Source organism: Oryx dammah, unplaced genomic scaffold, assembly GCF_014754425.2.
Source record: "Oryx dammah isolate SB20612 unplaced genomic scaffold, SCBI_Odam_1.1 HiC_scaffold_29, whole genome shotgun sequence".
NCBI classification, from domain to species: domain Eukaryota; kingdom Metazoa; phylum Chordata; class Mammalia; order Artiodactyla; family Bovidae; genus Oryx; species Oryx dammah.
This window is the reverse complement of record NW_024070213.1, coordinates 65,648,004-65,671,562: the sequence shown is the minus strand read 5'-3', so window position 1 is coordinate 65,671,562 and position 23,559 is coordinate 65,648,004. Positions and strand designations below refer to the sequence as shown.

The 23,559-nt window shown below is 38.0% G+C and overlaps 1 long non-coding RNA gene across 1 annotated transcript; it reads left to right on the top strand.

The window, feature by feature from the left end:
- The first annotated feature begins 1,556 nt into the window (after nt 1–1,556).
- On the top strand, nt 1,557–14,123 carry LOC120857527. Its single transcript, XR_005719691.1, has 3 exons — nt 1,557–1,687; nt 6,566–6,567; nt 14,111–14,123. It is a non-coding gene; the product is annotated as an uncharacterized LOC120857527 (long non-coding RNA).
- Nucleotides 14,124–23,559: the final 9,436 nt, after the last annotated feature.

Genomic DNA, 23,559 nt, shown 5'->3' with positions numbered 1-23,559 from the left:
AAGAGAAAACCAAAAAAATGCCTAGAAACAAATGACAATGAAAACACCATGACTCAAAACCTATGGAATGCAGCAAAAGCAGTTCTAAGAGGGAAGCAATACAATCCTCTGTCAAGAAACATGAAAAATCTCAAATAAACAACCTAAACATACATCTAAAGCAATTAGAGAAAGAAGAATAAACAAAACCCAAAATTAGTAGAAGGAAAGAAATCATAAAGATCAGAGCAGAAATAAATAAAATGGAAAATAAGAAAACAACAGCAACGAACAGTAAAACTAAAAGCTGGTTCTTTGAGAAAAAGAACAAAATTGATAAACCTTTAGCTAGACTCAGTAAGAAAAAAGGGAGCTGTCGCAAATCAATAAAATTAGAAATGAAAAGGAAAAGGTTACAACTGACACCACTGAAAAATAAAGAAGCATAAGAAACTACTAAAAACAAATATATGTCAATAAAATAGACAACCAAGAAGAAATGGACAAATTCTTAGAAAGGTCCAGCCTTCCAAGACTGAAGAAGAAAGAAATAGAAAATATAAACAGACCAATCACGAGTAATGAAATTGAAACCATGATTAAAAACCTTCCAACAAACAAAAGTCCAGGACCAAATGGCTTCACAAGTGAATTCTATCAAACATTTAGAGAACAAAGAGCTATCCTTCTTAAATTCACCCCAAAAATTGCAGAGGGAAAAACATTCCCAAGCTACAAGGCCACCAAAACTCTGATACCAAAACAAGACAAAGATGTCACACAGAAAAGTAAATTAAAGGCCAATATCACAAAAGGTGGTCTTCCCTCATAGCTCAGTTGGTAAAGAATCAGCCTGCAATGCGGGAGACCCAGGTTCCATTCCTGGGTCAGGAAGATCTCCTAGAGAAGGAAATGGCAACCCACTCCAGTATTCTTGCCTGGAGAATCCCATGGAGAGAGGAGCCTGGCAGGCTACAGTCCATGGGGTCACAAGAGTTGGACACAACTTAACAACTAAACCACCACCATCACTAAAGAACACAGATGAAAAATCCTCAACAAAATACTAGTCTATAGAATTCACCAGCACATTAAAATGATCATATACCATGATAAAGTGGGTTTTATCCCAGGGATACAAGAATTCTTCAATATATGCAAATCAATGTGATACATCATATTGAAAAATTAAAAGATAAAAACTATATGATCATCTCAATAGATGCAGAAAAAGCCTGACAAAATTCAACACCCATTTATGTTAAAACTCTCCAGAAAGTGAGCAAAGAGGAACCTACCTCAATATAATAATGGCTACATATGACAAAACCACAGCAATCATCATTCTCAAAGATGAAAAACTGAAAGCATTTCCTCCTAAATCAAGAACAAGACAAGGGTGTCCACTTTTATTAAACATAGTTTTGAAAATGCACAGAAATCAGAGAAGAAAAAGAAATATTAACTAAAAGAATCAAAATTTGAAAAGAAGTAAAATTGTCAGTGTTTGTAGATGACATGATACTATGCATTGAACATCCTAAAGATGCCACCAGAAAACTACTAGAGTTAATCAATGAATTTGGTGATGTTGAAGATACAAAATTAATGCACAGAAATCTCCTGCATTCCCATATACTAACAGTGAAATATCAGAAAGCAAAATTAAGGAAACAATTCCATTTTTCATTGCAACTAAAAGAATAAAGTACTTGGAAATAAATCTACCTTAAGATGGAAAAAACCTGTACTCAGAAAACCATAAGATACTGATGAAAGAAATCAAGGATGAAACAAACAGATGGAGAAATACACCATATTCCTTGGATTGGAAGTATCAATATTGTAGAAATGACTATATTACTCAAAGCAATCTATAGATTCAATGCAATCCCTATCAAATTGGCATTAATGTTGGCATTTTTCACAGAATTAGACTAAAAAGTGTACAATTTGTATGGAAACACAAAAGACCCTGTACAATAAAAGCAATCATAAGAAAAATGGAGCTGGAGGAATCAGGCTCCCTGGCTTGAGACTATAATACAAAGTTACAGTCATCAAGACAGTATTGTACTGGCACAAAAACAAATATAGAACAATTGTCCAGGATAGAAAGCTCAGAAATAAACCCACACGGCTATGGGCACTTAATTTATGACAAAGGAGACAAGAATATACAATGGAGAAAAGACAACCTCTTCAGTAAGTGGTGCTGGGAAATCTGGACTACTACAAGTTAAAAAAAAAAAAAAGAAATTAGAATACTACTTAATGCCACACACAAAAATAAACTCAAAATGAATTAAAGACATAAATGTAAGACAGGACACTGTACAACTCTTGAAGGAAAACATAGGAAAAGCACTCTTTGACATAAATTCCTACAAGATCTTTTTTGACCCACCTCCTAGAGTATGAAAAAAGCAAAAATAAATAAATAGGATTTTGTTTAATTAACTAATTATACTTACATTTTTGCACATCAAAGGAAACTGTAAACAAAATAAATAGACAACCCTCAGAATGGGAGAAAATATTTGCAAATGAAGCAACTGACTAGGATTAATCTCCAAAATATACAAACAGGACTTCCCTGGTGGTCCAGTGGTAAAGAATCCACTTACCAATGCAGGGGATTCAGGTGCAGTCCCTGGTCCAGGAAGATTCCACATGCTGTGAGGCAACAAAGCTTGTGTGCCACAGCTGCTGAAGTCCATACACCCTCGAGCCTGTTCTCCAGAACAACAGAAGCTGCCACAACAAGCACACTCATTCCAACTAGAGAAAGCCCATATGCAGCAACAAAGACCCAGCAGCCAAAAATAAATCGATAAATGAAAAAACAACCCCCTTCCAAATTTACAAATAGCTCATGTAGCTCAATACCAAAAAACCCCAAAAACCCAATCAAAACATTGGCAGAAGATCTAAATAGACATTTATTCAAAGAAGATATATAGATGGTCAACAAACACATGAAAAGATGCTCAACATCAATAATTACTATAGAAATGGAAATCAAAACTATAAAGAGGCATTATATCAGTCATAATGGTCATCATAAAAAAATCTCCATACAATAAACGCTGGAGAGGGTGTGGAGGAAAGAGAACCCTAACACAAAGTTGGTGGGAATGTAAATTGATGCAGCCACTATGGGTAACAATATGGAGGTTCCTTAAAAAACTAAAAATAAGACTACCATATGATCCAACAATCCTACCCCTTGGAGTATACTTGTAGAAAACCATAATTCAAAAAGATACATGCACCCCAATGATCACTGCAGCTCTATTTACAATAGCCAGGACATGGAAGCAACCTAAATATCCATTAACACAGGAATGGATCAAAAAGACGCAGTGCACATATGCAACGGAATACTACTCAGCCATACAAAAGGAAAGAAACTGTGCCATTTGCAGAGACATGGATGTACCTAGAGACAGGTATACAGAATGAAGTACGTCAGAAAGAGAAAAAACAGATATTGCATGTTAGTGCATACATGTGGAATCTAGAAAAATGGTATAGATGAAATAGCAGAGCAGAAATAGAGAAACCAGACATACAGAGCGAACATATGGATACCAAGGCAGGTAGAGGGGTGGGATGGATTGGAAGACTGGGACTGACATATGTACATGATTATTGTATAACATACATAACTAGTGAGAACCTACTGTGTACTTCAGGGAACTCTACTCAGTGCTCTGTGGTGACCTCAATGGCAAGGAAATCCTCCCCCACACCCAAGGGGGGATATATATTTATTCACTCTACTGTACAGAAGAAACTAACACAACATCGTAAAGCAACTAGACTCCACTATAAATAAACAAAGATGACAGTATGGTACTGAAGAATTGTTGAAATCTTACATGCTTTCAATTAGTATATGAATATTTTGCCAAAATAATGAAAAATTAGGAAATTTTTAAATAAAAATTCTGATGATAAATTGGGAAAAAAAATAAAGATTTACAAATCCAAACAGCAGATTGTCAGAAATCCTTTACTTTAATAATCTTATCTCACTTCTAAATTCATGTACCTTTAAAATTGGGAAGAGAAAATTCACTGACCACCATGCAATTAGTGGAAGTGCCACGGTGCAAAAAGTCAATAGGTGAGTTGAAGGTGGCTAAAAATGCCAAGTGCTGCTTTACAAGGTGGTCAAGGAACATGACATCTGAATGAAGGGAAGGAGAGGAGAAGAAAGATGGTGACTAAAAGCAAGGAGATGAGTCAATTTCTTAGACATGTCAGGACTGCTCAATTTGTGAATCATGACTTTGGCATCAGCTGACAGAGACAGAGGCAAGGTATCTACCCAGCAAGGAACCTAAGTATCCATTGGTGATCAGCATTCAGTATAAAGGAGGTATATCTCAATTGTAGGACGCTTACTCAGGAAAGCTCTGACATAATAAGCCATATTCGGAGAAGGCAATGGCAACCCACTCCAGTACTTTTGCCTGGAAGATCCCATGGACTGAGGAGGCTGGTAGACTGCAGTCCATGGGGTCGCTAACAGTTAGACACGACTGAGCGACTTCACTTTCACTTTTCACTTTCATGTATTAGAGAAGGAAATGGCAACCCACTCCAGTGTTCTTGCCTGGAGAATCCCAGGGACAGCAGAGCCTGGTGGGCTGCCGTCTATGGGGTCGCACAGAGTCGGACATGACTGAAGTGACTTAGCAGCAGCAATATTGCAGACACTGTGCAGGAAAACTGGTTCCAGTGAAAAATGACACTTCAAGATTTATATATGTACCACTCAGCTGACATATTGATTTACTGTAATATGCTTTAGCTTTGCTTGTTTTTATGCCAGATAATCCCTAGAGTTCTTGAAGGCTGATTATGGAGAGGAAAAATTTATGTCCATCAGTTGGACATCTGAGTAAATTAAGGTCATGTTTACATTTTGCTCTGTGTCTGAACACTAACACTCTACATATTAACTAGCAAAAAGTTCAGTCTTTTACTTGGTTAATTCCATGAATGTTTTCTCCAAATCCCAGAGATGCTCATTAACCTCAGAATGAACTTCTATAGGTGACCATGGGACCCTGTGAACCAATGAGATGGAACTCAACAACGCCCAAGGTAGCCAGAGGAAATGTGCTACCACCAAGTGGACCTTACTTGCTTGAGAAATCACTGTGCCCTTGCGGAAACCAGGGCTGTGAGGTTGCCAGGCAAGCCAGAGTGTGAGGCTGTTGCTGCTAGTTTCATGCCCAGGTTTAGTAAGGCAAGAGCACAATGTCACGTTCAATCCACGCATCCTGTAGCAATCTTTGGAGCCAACAGTGGTGTAATCTATCTTTAAGGGTCTTGTCCTTTGGTGTTACCCTTACACATGTGGAAGATGCCAGGGAGACGGGATCACCATGAAGTCTACAGCAGTAACCAGCCCTGCCAGAGCCTAGACATCTCCTCCAAACACGTCTGGGTCTTGGTGCTGCGGCCAGATCATTAATCCAGGCTGTTTACCTTTATGTGAATTTCGCCTTCAGGAGCTACTGGTATTAATTATGAAGGCTGGATTCAAAGGATTTATTCAAGCCCATCAGCAATATTTTTATATTTGAAAACCTCAGAGAGGGTTCCAGTTCCCTTTTTTTCTGGGAGACTTGTCTGACTTTCAAGAAGGGAATACTTGCAAATGCAAACTTTCAAAGAAGACCATCATTCAACTCCACCAACATCTGAGATCCTAATAAAAAGTGTCCAGAGATGAGCAATGAGAATGTTAAAAAATAGCATTTAGACCTAAAACATAAATGGGAAGCTAAAATGTTCTGCTACTGTCAATAACTGGGAACTTAGGAGAGAATGCACTTTTTTTTTGGTGGAGGGGAAGGAGGAGGTTTAATAACACTTGGCACTTTGGGTTCCTTGTTGTGGTGTTATTCAAAGTCATGTCTGTGTGTCATCACCAATAGGTATTCATAAAACGCCTATTTGAGCAGGCTATATGCTGAGGGCAACATGAGGTGAATGAGAGACCCAACCAAAGCGCTCATAATCTTGGGAGAACTACTTTTATGGGCTCAGTTTTACTTAAATCCTTTATTTTTTATTTTCACTTATCTTTATGTCTCAATCTCCAGTCTGCTTACTAAAGTATTAGTTCTTAATGTCTGCAAAGACCTCACTGTGGCTTTGCTGTAACTAGGTAGAGAATACCTAGAAAGGAATACAATACATTTGAGAATTAATTAAGAATGCCACAGGGCACAATTTAGAATCAAGGGCAATTTTAAAATCTTGTGTGTGAATTAGCATTACCACACAGCGTATCTCAAAACGTTGCTCTTCCCTGGCAAGTCTAGATATTTTTGCTTAGGACAGGAAACAGAAGATAGAGTTTATGGTTTCAAAGCAAAAAAAACATGAGTTAAGGCAACTGTCAATGACGTTTTTAATGAGACTGGGAACATGGCTGTAATTTCTGTGGTTCGTGCAGGTGCAGGGAAATGTGTGTGGTGACATTTCACAAGTTTTGAAACTATGCTGAGACTGCTCATTTCCATATTAAAGAGCTAATAGCTACCGTCTGCTCTGAAAGGAGATGTAATGTTTTACCAAGATCTGCTGACAGGTGGGCCCTTTTACAGGTCTCTGCTCAGGATGCCAGTGTCATTACAGAGATTCCTGGTAGCCAAAAACGTTGTTTTCCACCTTTATAAAATGAGTTTCAGAAACCATAACATTTTAGAATTGTGCATTGTTCATCACAGAATCTTTGGAGAGAAAACACCAAATAATTTAAGATAAAGGAGGCTTCTTTTGCAAGAAGATCCCCTGGAGGGGGAAATGGCAACCTGCTCCAGTATTCTTGCTGGGAAAATCCCATGGACAGACGAGTCTGGCAGGCTACAGTCCATGAGGTCTCAAAGAGTCGGGCATGACTGAGCAGCTGAATGCAACAACACAGCAACACAGCAATCTATCAGAGGTGAAAGAAAAAGGTAATTTATATGTGGGTATTTACAGTTAACTTGAGTGAATTAGTAAGCTGGCAAATCACAATGAACTCTTAAAAAATGGCTTTCATATCATACTTTAAGCAAAATATTTTGTCCAATTCAATAATATATCCTTCATAGTTTTTAAGTCAAAAAGAAAATAACAAAAAGTTCATGCTAGGTCTAACTTAGTTGAACTGTGTGGTTTGTAGCTGAAATTTTTCTTGGGTATTCGATTCTCGAACTGTGCTGTTGGAGAAGACTCTTGAGAGTCCCTTGGACTGCAAGGAGATCCAACCAGTCCATTCTGAAGGAGATCAGCCCTGGGATTTCTTTGGAGGGAATGATGATGAAGCTGAAACTCCAGTACTTTGGCCACCTCATGCGAAGAGTTGACTCATTGGAAAAGACTCTGATGCTGGGAGGGATTGGGGGCCAGAGGAGAAGGGGACGACAGAGGATGAGATGGCTGCATGGCATCACAGACTCGCTGGACGTGAGTCTGAGTGAACTCCGGGAGTTGGTGATGGACAGGGAGGCCTGGCGTGCTGCGATTCATGGGGTTGCAAAGAGTCGGACACGACTGAGCGACTGAACTGAACTGAACTGAACTGAATGTCTTCTTTCTCTGGGGTCTAATGCTATTTGCTTATAACCAATCACTTCAACCCTTCCAAAATAGTGCTTTATGCTCCAGTTCTCTCTTTTGACCCTGCCCTCCTTCTCCAGCCTGCCGTTCAGATCTTCTCTTACCTGGTTGTCAGAGTGGAAATAAGTGGCATAAGTCTGTTTCAAATCTGAGTCTACCTTATGGTATAACTGACATAACAGTTTTCTCACAAACTGTGCTGAGGATTTGTGGGAATAGAGTAACTAAAGTTTACATAGTATTTTTTCTTTTCACTTACAAAAACCTTTTTTTTTAAAACTGTGCAAGACCTTGATCTTCATAATAGACCTTTGCATTAAATATTATTAGATCCATTTTGCTAATGATGATACTAAGAATCAGTGAGGTTAAGAGGTTTGCTTATCAGCAGCAGGGGTTGTATTTAAAGCCAGGTATTTAGACTCCAGAGTGTGCTCTTCCCACTATCAGCTCAGCTTATTTCATTGGCTCAGTCGTGTCTGACTCTTTGCGACCCCATGGACTGCAGCATGCCACTCCTCCCTGTCCATCACCAACTCCCAGAGTTTACTTAAACTCATGTCCATTGAGTCGGTGATGCCATCCAATCCTCTCATCCTCTGTCGTCGCTTTCTCCTCCCACCTTCAATCTTTCCCAGCATCAGGGTCTTTTCAAATGAGTCAGTTCTTTGCATCAGGTGGCCAAAGTATTGGAGTTTCAGTACTCCTGCAATTATTCCTATTTTAAAAAACAATAATTTTGACCCTGTACCTACTTTCATTTATGCTGCTGCTGCTGCAAAGTCGCTTCAGTCGTGTCAGACTCTGTGCGACCCCATAGACGGCAGCCCACGAGGCTCCCCCGTCCCTTGGATTCTCCAGGCAAGAACACTGGAGTGGGTTGCCATTTCCTTCTCTAATACATGAAAATGAAAAGTGAAAGTGAAGTCGTTCAGTCATGTCCGACTGTTAGCAACCCCATGGACTGCAGCCTACCAGGCTCCTCCGTCCATGGGATTTTCCAGGCAAGAGTACTGGAATGGGGTGGCATTGCCTTCTCTGACTTTTATTACTAGTAGCTTAGAATTACTGAGTGGTTGGCATTGCCCTGGCATTTTCTCAAGCATTTTGCACATTTACACATTTGCTCCTTACAACTCCAAGCGTATGTGCATACAAGCTGTTGCTTCAGTTGTGCCCAACTCTTTGTGAACCTATGGACTGTAGACCACCAGGCTCCTCTGTACATGGGATTCTCCAGGCAAGAATACTGGAGTGGGTTGCCATGCCTTCCTCCAGGGGATCTTCCTGACCCTGGGATCAAACCCATGTCTCTTAGGTCTCCTTTATTGGCAGGCAGATTCTTTACCATTGCGCCACCAGGAAAGCCCCACAACACCATGTTATTTTCCCAACCGTCTGGTGCACAACTGAGGCCAGAGACCTGTGGGGAACCTATTTGTCCACAGTCACACAGCAATGCTGACTAGAAGGTGGCTTTCCACATCTGTGTACAATCTTTCTGGCTCTGTCCCCCTAACTTCTTTATTCCTCAGCCCCCAACTCAGAACATATTACATGGGCCTTAGCAGAATTTATAGAGGATTGTAGAATTCTAGAATTGTTTCCCTGCTCATCATCCATATCCAAATCCCTGAGGGGCTGACTTTGAAAAAACAATGAATATGTAGAATAATAAAACAAAATACCAAATACATGAGAAGGCTGATGCCTTGAGTCAGTCTTATTGAGTTCTTCCCTCATGTCTTATTCTTTTCCCTTACATATTTTTGAGCTACATTATACTTGGATCATAGTTGCTAGAAGTATTTGCTTATTTATGCTAATTTGACTTTTCCAGGCAATACAAAGCAAATAAGAAGGGTTTCAACTTAATTTTACCATCAAAGTTCAATCACTATGTGGACATCTCTGTTGTTAAACTAACTCTTGTATAACCTCCAATCACTTGAACAATACAGAACTTTGTACTGAATAAGAATGTATAATTAGTAACTGTTAATAACTGACATTTGCAAGGGACATATGGATCTCTTTTGGTAAAAATTGTTTAGTTTATATTTTCCAGATTGTTTCCTTGCTATAATTATGGTAAAATGGTAGCCATCCATATATTGCTTGGGCATGCCTGCACATGAATTGTGTATAATTACAGGTGATAGAGAAGTGAGCAATAGTGGTATAGTGGGAATATCTCTGTTATTTTGTTATTGTTGTTAGAAGTCAGGTTTGAGTCCCAGAGTAACCTTATAAACTATAATCTTTGAAAAATGACTTTAATGCTCTAACCTCCTTTTACACATCTGTAAAGCAGGAAATAAGTTTGTTGTAAAAAATCAAATGCTTTAAAAAACATTAGGGTCTTTGTAAACTATCTATGAAATTATACAAACATATACACACACATTTAAAATCTGACCTCAAAATGGTAAATATGTGCCACTCACGACAGCATTATTCTACTAGTTCATAGAAAATATTACTAATTTCAGTAGTCTTTCTAAGGAGTGTGTGTTCGTGTATGTACACTTATTTATTTACATATTTATATTTATAGTCAGAGTCCTTCTCAACATAGGTCCCAGATGGTCACTACCAATCATCCAGAGATGTCCACCAGCTTAACTTTCTTCCTTTTCCTTGTTTAATTTAGCAAATTTATTTGTGTTTGGAGAAATTATGATTCACTCATTGAGTCAGCAAACACTTATTAAGTACCAGGAAAGGTACAGGATGCTAATGATTAAAATACAAATAGAGTATATTTCTGATCTAGGAACTTCCGTCTGATGGAAGAGGTGGTGGAGGAGTTAACATGATTATAGTAGTGTGATTAGCAATACAGTGTAGGAGGCAGAGAAAGAAATGCTTATTTATGCCCCTTGAGATTACAGATTTGATTAAAGCAGCCCTCAGGGCTGGGTGTGGGATTTTCAGAGGCTGTGTCAGCATAATAAGGAGAATGTCTAATGCTGTGAGGAAACTTTACTAAGAATGAGAAAGCTGTATCCTTCAATTCCAAAGTTTTTAAAACCTCTTCTATGGAACATGTAAATTTTGAAGGACTATTTAAGTGATAAGGCATTAGGATAGCGACAAAGAGGTTTTTAAGAATGGAGATTAAAAGCCAAACCAACCTAACAAAACCACCATAATGAAGAAGCCAAATTTCAAAATCAGATTCAAATGACTGAAGATCCGGATGGAACCTGGGGAGCACATTCTGGGGGGTATGGGAGTGAATCTTCTCCCACAATCTGGGGAGTAGATTCTGGGGAGCACAAATACTCTTTCCAACAAATGGAGAGAGAAATAATGTCATTAAAAAAAGCCTTCAGTTCAGTTCAGTTCAGTTCAGTCGTTCAGTCATGTCCGACTCTTTGCAACCCCATGAATCGCAGCACGCAAGGCCTCCCTGTCCATCACCAACTCCCGGAGTTCACTCAGACTCACGTCCATCGAGTCAGTGATGCCATGCAGCCATCTCATCCTCTGTCGTCCCCATCTCCTCTGGCCCCCAATCCCTCCCAGCATCAGAGTCTTTTCCAATGAGTCAACTCTTTGCATGAGGTGGCCAAAGTACTGGAGTTTCAGCTTCAGCATCAGTCCTTCCAAAGTAATGCCAGGGCTGATCTCCTTCAGAATGGACTGGTTGGATCTCCTTGCAGTCCAAGGGACTCTCAAGAGTCTTCTCCAACACCACAGTTCAAAAGCATCAATTCTTTGGTGCTCAGCTTTCTTTACAGTCCAACTCTCACATCCATACATGACCACTGGAAAAACCATAGCCTTGACTAGACGGACCTTTGTTGGCAAAGTAATGTCTCTGCTTTTCAGTATGCTATCTATGTTGGTCATAACTTTCCTTCCAAGGAAGCTTTATCATAAATTATAAATGAACAATCACCCATATTCCTCACTAACCCATAGGTAACCGTTATTACCTTTTGGATGTATTTCCTCTCAGTCTACATATTTCTTTAACTGAAGTTTAATTCAACTACAACATTAGTTCCAGATGAACAACATAGTGAGTTGCTATTTCTATACATTATGAAATAAAGACTGTATTATATCTAGTTACCATCCATCATCAAACAAAGTTACTACAACATAAATGACCATATTCCCTATGACGTACCTTTCATTCGCATGGGTCACTTATTTTGCTACTAGAAGTTAGCACCTCTGGATCTCTGTCACTTATTTCTGTCTGTTCTTATGCCAGAACCACTTGGTCAACGTTGTGCTACAGCATGTCTTAAACTGGGTCATCTGTTCCTAAACTGTGCTCATCTATTTTAAATTGTTTTGGTTATTCTATGTGCTTTGCATTGCCATATAATTTTAGAATCAATTTATCAATTTCTAGAGAAAAGCATTCTTGGGTTTGTATTGTACTTCTGTTTAACAATAAATCAAATTGATAATAATTGCCATGTGAAAACCACAACAAAAAAAGACAAGCTTTATGTCAAAAGACCTCTTTTTCACAGTACCTGGACCTGTTTTAAAGTTAATTTGTAATAGATGCCTAGAGCTTGGAAAAAGCTTGTCAGCTATTAGTTTCAAATAGAGCAAATTAATCCCAAAGTTAGCAGAAGGAAGGAAATAAAGATCAGAATGCAAATAAATGAAAGAAGAGATCAGAAACACTAAAGCAAGAGCAAAAATAAGAACTGTTTTTTTTTTTTTTTAAGTTAAGAAGAAAAAATCCTGTAGCTAGAGTAACTAAGAAAAAAAGAGTCAAATTAAGTTAGAAATGAAGAGGAGGCATTACAATTGATACCACAAAAATACATAAGGTCATATGAGACTACTGTGAATAATTATGTGCCAAGAAATTGAGTAACTTAGAAAAAATGGATGAATTCCTACACCATACAACTACCAAGACAGAATCGTGAAGAAATAGAAAATCTGAACAGACCAGTAACTAGGAAAGTTTCTAAATAGGTAGTCAAAAACCTCCCAACACAGAAAAACCCAGGACCAGATGGTTTCATTGGTGAATTCTACCAAATACTTAAATAACTAATGTCAACCTTTCTCAAACTCTTCCAAAAAATCAAAGAGCAGGGAACACACCCCAACTCATTTTACCAGGTGGTATTACCCTGATTCCAAAGTCAGGTAAGTATATTACAACAAAAGAAAACTATAGGCCAATATACATGATGAATACTGATGTAAAACTTCTCAATAAATATTATTAATAATAACTGAATTCAACAACACATAAAGGGAATCATATACTATAACCAATTGGAATTTATCCCTAGGATATATAGATGGGTTCAACATATATCAATCTATAAATGTGATGCCCCACATTAATAGAAAGATAAAAACCATATGATCATCTCAATACATACAGAAAAAGCATTTGTCACAAACACGACATCCTTTCATGATAAAAACCCACAACAAATTGAATATGGAAGATACATGTGTGCGTGCATACTGTCACTTCAGTTACGTCTGACTCTTTGTGACTATATGAACTGTAGCCCACCAGGCTCCTCTGTCCATTGGATTCTCCAGTCAAGGGTACTGAAGTGGGTTGCCAGGCTCTATTCCCAGGGAACTTAGCAACCCAGGAATCAAATCCATGTCCCTTCTGTCTCCTTCACTGGCAGGCAGGGTTTTTTTTACCACTAGTGCCACCTGGGAAGCCCATAGATGAAACGTACCCCAACATAAAAAGGTTGTTATAGTAACCCCACAGCTAACACTGTACTCAATGATACAAGATAGAAAACTTTTCCTCAGATTTTAGAAACAAGACAAGTGTATCCACTTTTGCAACTCTTATTCAGTGTAGTACTGCAAGTTCTAGCCAAAGCAACCAGGCAAAAGAAATGAGACATTTTAATCAGAAAAGTAAAATTGTCTCAGTTTACAGATGATATGATCTTATATATAAAAAACTCACAAAGACTGAACCCCACATCATTTGAAACTAATCAATCAATTTAGTAAAGGTATGGGATGTAAAATCAATATACAGAACTTAATTGTTTCTATATAATAAAAATTAAATACCTGGAAAAGAGCTAAAATAATACTATCCCATTTATAACAGCATCACAAGCAATAAATACTTAGGAATAAATTTAACCAAGGAATGAAAACCTATACCAGGAAAACTACAACTTTGATTAAAAGAAGTTGAAAATGCAAATGGCAACATATCCCACATTTGTGGATCAGAATAATTAATATTGTAAAACATCCATAATATTCAAAGCCATCTATAGATTTAATGCAATCCTTCTCAAAATTATAACGTAATTTTTACTCAAAAATAGAAAAAAAAAACAATCCTTAATTTTGCATGGAACCAAAAAAGACTTTGAATAGCCAAAGCAATGAAAAGAAACAAAGCCAGAGGCATCACATTTCTTGACTTTATATTATATTACAAAGCTGTAGTAATAAAAACAGCATGTACTGGCATAATACCAGACATATAGATCAATGGGGCAAAATAAGACAGCCAAGAATAAACCCACATGTGTATGATCAATTAATTTCTGATAAAGGAGCCAACAATGTATAATGGGATACAGATAGCCTCTTCAATAAATAGTGGTGAGAAAACAGAACAACCACATGCAAAAGAAGGAACTGACTCCCTATCTTATACCATACACAAAAATCTACTAGAATTAAAGATTTGAATGTAAGACCTCAAATCATGAAACATCGAGAAGATATAAGAGGCAAACTCCTTGACATCAGGTCTGGCAATAACTTTTTGGATATGACATTGAAAACTAAGACAAAAAGCAAAATAAAAGTGTGACTGCATCAAGCTAAAAGCTTCTGCACGATGAAGGAAACAAAATGAAACTCTACAGAATGGAAAAAAAATATTTGCAAATCATATATCTGATAAAGAGTTAATATCCAAAGTATATGAGGAACTCATACAACTGAATGGTAAGAAACTAAACAATTCAATATAAAATGTGCAGAGGAACTGAATAGACATTTTCCCCAAAAAGACATACAAATGACAACAGATACATGAAAAGGTGTTCAGCATCACTAATAATCAGAAAAACCCAACTCAAAACCATGATGAGATAGTGCCTCACACCTGCCATAATCAAAAAGAAGAGAGATAATAGGCTTTGGCAAGGATGCTGAGAAAAGGGAAAACTTGTACTCTGTTGGTGGGAATGTAAATTGGTACAGTTACTAAGGGAAATGATACGAAAGTTCTTCAAAGAACTAAAAATCGAACTACCATATGATGGAGAAATCTCACTTCTGGGTATATACCTAAAGGAAATGAAAACAGGATATCAAAAGAGCATCTGCACTTCATCATTGACAATAGCCAAGACCTGGAAACAATCTAAGCATCCATCAGTGGATGAATGGATAAAGATGTGTTAGCTATATACAACAAAATGTGATCAAGTCATGAAAGAGAAAGAACAACACTGAGGGAATTATGCTTAATGAGGAAAGTCAGCTATAGAAAAACAAATATTGTATGATATCACTTATTTAATGGAAGTTTAAGAAGCTGAACTTGAACAAACAGAGTAGAATAGTGGTGGTTATCATGGATTGTGAGGGAGAGACATTGGGGAAATGTTATTGAAATGTACAAACTTGCAACTAGGAGATAAAAAATGTTCTGGAGACCTAAGGTGTGGCTTAAAGCTCAACATTGAGAAAACTAAGATCATGGTATCTGGTCCCATCACTTCATGGCAAATAGATGGGAAAAAGTGGAGACAGTGTCAGACTTTATTTTTGGGGGCTCCAAAATCACTGCAGATGGTGATTGCAGCTATGAAATTAAAAGACACTTATTCCTTGGAAGAAAAGTGATGACCAACATAGATAGCATATTGAAAAGCAGAGACATTACTTTGCCAACAAAGGTCCGTCTAGTCAAGGCTATGGTTTTTCCAGTGATCATGTATGGATGTGAGAGTTGGACTGTGAAGAAAGCTGAGCGCCGAAGAATTGATGCTTTTGAACTGTGGTGTTGGAGAAGACTCTTGAGAGTCCCTTGGACTGTAAGGAGATCCAAAATGTCCATTCTAAAGGAGATCAGTCCTTGGGTGTTCTTTGGAAGGACTGATGCTAAAGCTGAAACTCCAGTACTTTGGCCACCTCATGTGAAGAGTTGACTCATTGGAAAAGACTCTGATGCTGGTAGGGATTGGGGGCAGGAGGAGAAGGGGACGACAGAGGATGAGATGGCTGCATGGCATCACTGACTTGATGGATGTAAGTCTGAGTGAACTCCGGGAGTTGGTGATGGACAGGGAGGCCTGGCGTGCTATGATTCATGGGGTCGCAAAGAGTCGGACACGACTGAGCAACTGAACTGAACTGAAGGTGTAACCTGTTAATTATAATCAACGATACTGCATTTACTACACAATTGCTAACAGGCTAGATCTTAAATGTTCTCATACAACAAAGGAAATAATTGTGGGATGTGATAATGGTGTTAGCTCGAGCTATGGTGGCAATTATATTGCAATAGCTTCAAATCAACACATTACATAACCTTAAACTTACACAATGTAATGTTAATTATATATCAACTCAAAAAAGAAACATTTTTCACTGTAGTAAATGCTGGACAGCAAGGATGCAGAATGAGTTATACAATCCCTTTGATGTCAGTGTCTTTATGGGAGAAAGAGAATTCTAATCAATAAATTTACTTCTATAATCTATTGTAATAGATATTGAATGAGAATTTCCCACTGTGATTCTTTCATGTCCTGTGTTCCCCTTCTTTGTCACATCTACTTTTTTCTCACCCTCTTCTGCACAAGATATTGGTCTAATACACAAGATATTGATGTAATATACCCTCCTACCCATTCTCTTTTGGTAAAATCCAAATTGCCTGATGGTTGCTAATCTGCAAGAAAAATTGCTCCATTTTGGGGAAAACTTTTTTTGACCAATTGTTCCTGGAAATATAAATAAAATAAAAATCTCCTCCCAATGTAGAAAACTTCATCACAATGATAATAGAGAAAGAAAAGTTTTACCACTGAATGAGCATTAAACCAGAATGTTATAGATAGCATAAGCAATTTGTGAAGAGATTACAAAAACAATAAGAAGACAGATCCCTTTATAAAGACAAGCATATACAGTTCATTGCATACATGTTCTAAAAATAAATAAGTAGTCAAGTCAGGGTACTTGGCAGCACCATTTGTCACACATCAGTTCAATTCAGTTCAGTCGCTCAGTCGTGTCCGACTCTTTGCGACCCCATGAACTGCAGCACACCAGGCCTCACTGTCCATCACTAACTCCCGGAGCTCACTCAGACTCACGTCCATCGAGTCCATGTTGCCATCCAGCCATCTCATCCTCTGTCGTCCCCTTCTCCTCCTGCCCCCAATCCCTCCCAGCATCAGAGTCTTTTCCAATGAGTCAACTCTTCGCATGAGGTGTCCAAAGTACTGGAGTTTCAGCTTTAGCATCAGTCCTTCCAAAGAACACCCAGGGCTGATCTCCTTCAGAATGGACTGGTTGGATCTCCTTGCAGTCCAAGGGACTCTCGAGAGTCTTCTCCAACACCACAGTTCAAAAGCATCAATTCTTAGGTGCTCAGCTTTTTTCACAGTCCAACTCTCACATCCATACATGACTACTGGAAAAACCATAGCCTTGACTAGATGGACCTGTGTGCAAAGTAATGTCTCTACTTTTCAATATGCTATCTAGGTTGGTCATCACTTTTCTTCCAAGGAGTAAGCGTCTTTTAATTTCATGGCTGCAGTCACCATCTGCAGTGATTTTGGAGCCCCCTAAAATAAAGTCTGACACTGTTTCCACTGTTTCCCCATCTATTTCCCATAGTTCACCCTAAATTCATCTGGTAATTAGGATGACTGTCGTAGTTAATTGCTTTCACACCAAAGGAAAATAAATTTGTCATATCTTTATGACAAGAGTTAGTTTTGCCACTTGAGCCAGGCACTTGCTGAAGGTAGGCTCCTGTCCTTCCAACAGACACTGGGAAGGTAGGGGTGCTATCTTCCCTAATGTTTGCATTTCAAATAGATGGCTCCCAGGTCCTTGAGAAAGATATTATTGGGTCATAAAGCTGGCAAGGGGCTTCAAAACTTCTGAAAAGATTTACATGTATTTCAAAGAGAAAAAGAAAAAACTTAAAAGTTTTTTTAAAATAAATTTTCTAAGGAAAGGGAGGGGTAAAATTCTATTTTCAAAAATGAAAATTAAGCATTTTATTTTTTAATATATATTTGCCCTTGCACTGTTCTTTTAATTAGCTGAAAATAGTTAACCCTCCTGACAAAGCTCTATAAAATCACCACCCCTATTTCTCAAGTTAGAAAGATTTTGTGCCTTCTCTTGCTAGGCATTTTTAAAACTAAGTCTTATGTTAATGGTGCCGTGACTGATTTTCTTCCATACTACTACCAAGTGGAGTCATACTACCCTTAAAGTATTACTCAGATTGACTTAATTGACTTTCCATAGACTGTTGTCTAGAAAAACATGCCTGCAAATATCAGGAGGTTCTGTTCTCATGGATATACCTGATTTCAGCTGCTGCCTTCATGATTAGATCAGTTTAGGGATCCTCTTATGATACCATTCCCAATGTGCCTGCTATGTACCTAGACGTCCCAAAGGTGGAATTCTGTCTCCTGGTGCAGATTATGTATTTGAGATTTAGAGTGATGGACAGGTCTATATTACATCAATGAAATCAGCTCATTAGGACAACCCTGCTTCTAAGTTTCTCTGCAGTATTCAAAGTCTATCTGAAATCTTCATTGTCCTCCTTTCTCCCCCTCCTCTCTTTCCTCTTCATTTCCCACCAACAAATTCCTGTTCATTGTCAATGCAGAGCAATAGCATGATAGCTTTTGTAGTCTTGAAGGCTGCCAACACATGCCACAGGGGCTTGTGGTTTAGAAGTGTGCTACCTAATAAAGACAATTTTCTCTAAAAAGAATTCTAATGCCAACTTCTAGGTTAATACAAGTATATTTACTTATTTGAAAATGTAGTCATAGAAAACTACAAGGTCAACACAAATTAAGTGAAGGAAAGAGGTGACTAGGAGAAGTAAGTTTAGATCGAAACAAGTGTTAAGTTTTCTGTACAAAATTCACATTCTAAGGTCTTGTATGTTTCTTGGAGGAGGAATAAACATTTCTGTTCTATAGAAGTAGTTCATCTTCTAACCAAGGCAGAGGTGTGCATTGTGTAGCATAAAGAGACCGAGTGGCTAACTAGGGCTACACACACAAGGTAAGGCAGGAATGCTGATTACCCTCAGCGGGAAAAAAATATTTCACTGAAAGTACTTCTAGGCAAAAGTGTAAAATAAATACTTCTGGTGTGTAGGTTCAAGGAATATCAGATAGACCAAAGCTGGAACAGAAGGCATGGTGAAGAGGGGAGAGCCATGAGGCTGGAAAGGCTAAAGGACCTTGGGCACCTAATAAAATGCCCAGTATTTATCTTCAAGTCAGTGGGGGGATTACCGAAGACTTTGAGCAGAACAGTGACCTAAACATATTTATATTTGTTAAAATTTTTTTACTATTATACCAATTATGTCACTGTCAAGGCAATGGCACCCCACTCCGGTCCTCTTGCCTGGAAAATCCCATGGATGGAGGAGCCTGGTGGGCTGCAGTCCATGGGGTCACGAAGAGTCGGACACGACTGAGCGACGTCACTTTCACTTTTCACTTTCATGCATTGGAGAAGGAAATGGCACCCCACTCCAGTGTTCTTGCCTGGAGAATCCCAGGGATGGGGGATCCTGGTGGGCTGCCATCTATGGGTCGCACAGAGTCAGACACGACTGACGGGTGCCCTACAATGCCCTATAGATTCTTTTTGAATTACTTTTCTCATTCATAAATAATTCTCTGCTTGGAAGAAAGAATTTGTGTGTTTGTGTTTGTGCGTGTGTAACTCTAAGCAGGAATAGCAGTTCTAAACATTGTTTTTAGATAAAAGACAAATTTTCAGAGTTAAGCTTTTGGGATTATGAATACATGAATCACACACACACAAAAACTTTATTCAGTTCAATTTATATAGAGAGTACAAATAACATATGTATTTTGAAAACACAGGTGCATAATTTATTGGGGTTAGATTCTGGACAATTAATTCACAGATGACTGGCATTTTCTGGAATTCCACAAGAACATGCCTTCTCTTCACCAGGAGGTTAAATTACTGATTCACTCAGAATTGTTAACAAAGCAGGTTGAAAATTTATAACCACACATACACACAAAAGCTACTAAATATCCTCTAACATGAGATACCATATTTGAACATTCTATACTCTCTCCCAATCACAAATCAATTTTCCTAAAAAACCATCAAATGAACTAGATTATTTAATACACTCTGTTGAAATGGCAATCCACTCCAGCACTCTTGCCTGGAAAATCCCATGGATGGAGAAGCCTGATAGGCTACAGTCCATGGGGTCGCAAAGGGTCGGACACGACTGAGCGACTTCACTTTCTTACAAATGGTTACTATTTCAGCACCTTTGATGAAGTGAATCGATGTAATTTTATTCATGGTAACAGAAAATACTGCAAGAAGTTGTTAGCAATTAACACATTCAAGTCAGAAATAGGATGCATGTGATTATTTGATCTGTTCACATTTCATAGAAATTCTAGATTAGCTAGAGAAAAAGGTTAGCCAAGAAGAAACTGTGAAATTATTTAATTTAAAAGGACTCAAAACTTATTTATAATGCTGTGATGGGAGTTGAGAAGTGTTATCTGAAAAGACCAAAATCCAGTGAGGGGAAAAATACACTCAAACGTGACATAGTCACAGAATTCACCCATACTGACATGTTATTATGTCTGAGATTCTTATTTCTACTTCCTGAAATATTACACTAAATTTGAGCTAATACATCATTAAGAATGTTGTTTTTGTTGAGTAAAATAAATTACAATAGCATGTAAAGGTAAGGATTAACAGTAAATGGTATACTAGAAAAGCACATAATTATATCATAATTCACTTTTTTTCTTACTGGCTTATGTTGATGATGACAAAAAACACTGAGAGAAATACACTAGCCATTTGTGTTCTCTTAAGAGACAACTATTTCTTTACTTTATCCCTCCAGAAATAATTTGGATGATGTTTGAATTAGTCTTCTATAATGTTTAAAATTCTAGAAAACATGAAGATATGTTTATAGAGATGGTCACCTGATGTGGGCACTAATCATTGCAATTTTGATTATAAATTTGTGCTTTTATTGACATAATGTTAGTATTGCTTACTATTGGGCTGGACAAATAGTTCAAATGAACCCAATACATTTTAGTGAGCAAGGGAGTAAAGAGAGACGTCTTGTAAAGCCTGTATGTGAGGCTAACCAGATACTCTCAACCAGTGTCTACAACATGCTGGTGTGTCAAGTCTTTGATTCTTTCAGCTCTTGTGGCCTGGGAGGTTTTGACACAGCTGAAGTGCCAGGAGAATGAACAAATAATACTTTCTTTGTCTAAAGTGACTGAGCAAGTATTACCACTTTGTTCAAAAATTTGGGAAGCACTGAAATAACACTTATGGTGAACGTGAGATGAGCCAAGGTGAGAATGGCTCTTCTAGTGAAGGTTAATGGAAAGAATCAGAAAGATCCAATGGTGAGTCTTGATTTCCCTAATCGGTAGAGACACAGTTTTCTGATCTATTTTGAGGATAAGATGATATATGAAAAAAGCACTTTATACAACTGCAAAGAGCTACATGGATGTGAACACATGCAGTCTGATACTTTCCAGGTCCAATCACCCTTCAGAGAAAAATAGTAGTTCAATGAGTGAATGACTCAATGGCTCACAGATGAGTGAATAGGCACTTCTGTTGTTAGAGTGGTACCATGGAACAACAAAGAGTTTGCAGTGTGACTTGGATTTAGATCTTGGCTCTGTGAGCTACTGAGCAAAATAACTCATTTGAATTGTCGTAATAATTTCTGAACATACACACACAAAAAAACAGGTAATTAAAATTCACTTTGGAGGGTTATTTATAATATTACTATGTATCTACGTATCTATCTGCAGGTCTACCTATGAGTGTGCATGCACAATGCCTTCTTCTTGAGGAAAATGGAGACAATACCAACATGACAGGCTTATCATGATAGGAAGATTAAAGATTGAGGTAATAATGTAAATATCTATGTCATCTGCTTTTGGCTTCCCACTCTCACCCTGTGGCCTTCATTCTGATCATTGCAGTACATGCCAAGTTTTTTAATATAGCACATTGATATTTTGGAATGGATAATTCTTTGTTGTGGAGGGCTGTCCTATACATTGTAGCATGTAAAATGACTCTAGACATCACAAACTGTCTTGTAGCAAAATTGCCTTCTGTTGAGTACTATTACTCTGGGATTTTCCAGAACAAGAACCCATTACCAAAAGGGTGATAGTTAATAGTTACTTTGTACAGCCTTAATAAGTTACAAAGCATAAAGATTTCAAAAGATAATGCAGAGCTACTCCAAAGAAATGCCATCCCTGCCAGAAAAAGGCAAAGAGCTCATGCTATGGAGAAGCAGGGTTCATTCTTTTCCCTTTTAGTCAAAAATATACCCTGGCATCATTACCAAATAATGTCTTTATATTTCACCTATTCCTCCTGGCACTTTTCTTCAAGATAGAAATTAGGGAGCACAAACTCTCTCTGGTGATCATAATATACCTAGTACTGGACTCTATCGGGCTTCCCAGGTGGCACTAGAGGTAAAGATAGTGAAGTCGCTTAGACATGTCCCACTCTTTGCGATCCCATGGACTATAGCCTGCCAGGCTGCTCTGTCCAGGGGATTTTCCAGGCAAGAATCCTGGAGTGGGTTGCCATTTCTTTCTCCAAGAGTAAAGAATCCACCTGAAAATACAGGAGGTGCAAGAGACGCAAGTTCAATCCCTATGCTGGAATGATCTCCTGGATGGGAAAATGGCAACCCATTCCAATATTCTTGCCTGGAGAATCCCATGGATAGAGAAGCCTGGCAGGCTAGAGTTCACAGGGTTTCAAAGAGTTGGACGTGACTGAGCAACTAAGAGCACACACATTGGATTCTATCACTACTGTTGTATTATCATCATTTTAGTTACACTAGGTAAACTGAATTAATGTTTTGATTAACTGATTAATGTCTGAAATTAACTGTATTTAATAGTACCATATGTATGAGAGAATAAATTACAATAACCTTAGATCATATGGAGCTGAAGTAAGATACAGTATTGTGATAAATTTTGCCATTTTGAAATAGAGCTATCTACCATCAAGTGAGTTTAGTTCTCCTTGCTATTTACTTCCTGCATTTTCATGCAGATTGTGCAGCAACAAGAAAATTGGCAATCAATCCCCTACTGTGCAGTATTGGTTTCTAAAGCAAAATCAAGCCTATCCCCTTCCTGAGGTCCCATTAGTACATTCTTACATCATTTGGGGCTTATATCTACTAAGAAACAGTAGAACAGGAAGTTGAAGATGATACTCAGTAGGATACAGGATTCTGATATATATAATTTTCTTATGCCAATACTGTGGATGAGAAGGAAGAGTGAAAGATGTGTATACAGTACATGTTTGAAGATGTGATCTCTCGTCTTCCTTTATACATTATAAACCTGTACAAGGAAGAAATACATTCTGGTGCACAGAAACAATTTCTGTCTCTGACAGAGAGTCAAGGAGGTTGGGTAGCAATTTACCTTTGTTCAGCAAAGTCATACCAGATGAATTCTTATGGATAAACACAAGTGAGCTATGCATTTCTTTTTATATTTGTTTACTTTAAACCTGACAGAAGCAGTTTTATAAGAGCCTAAGGACTAAGGAGCAGAATAAAAGGTTATCTGTGTTTTCTTTCTACTGACAATTTGAAGC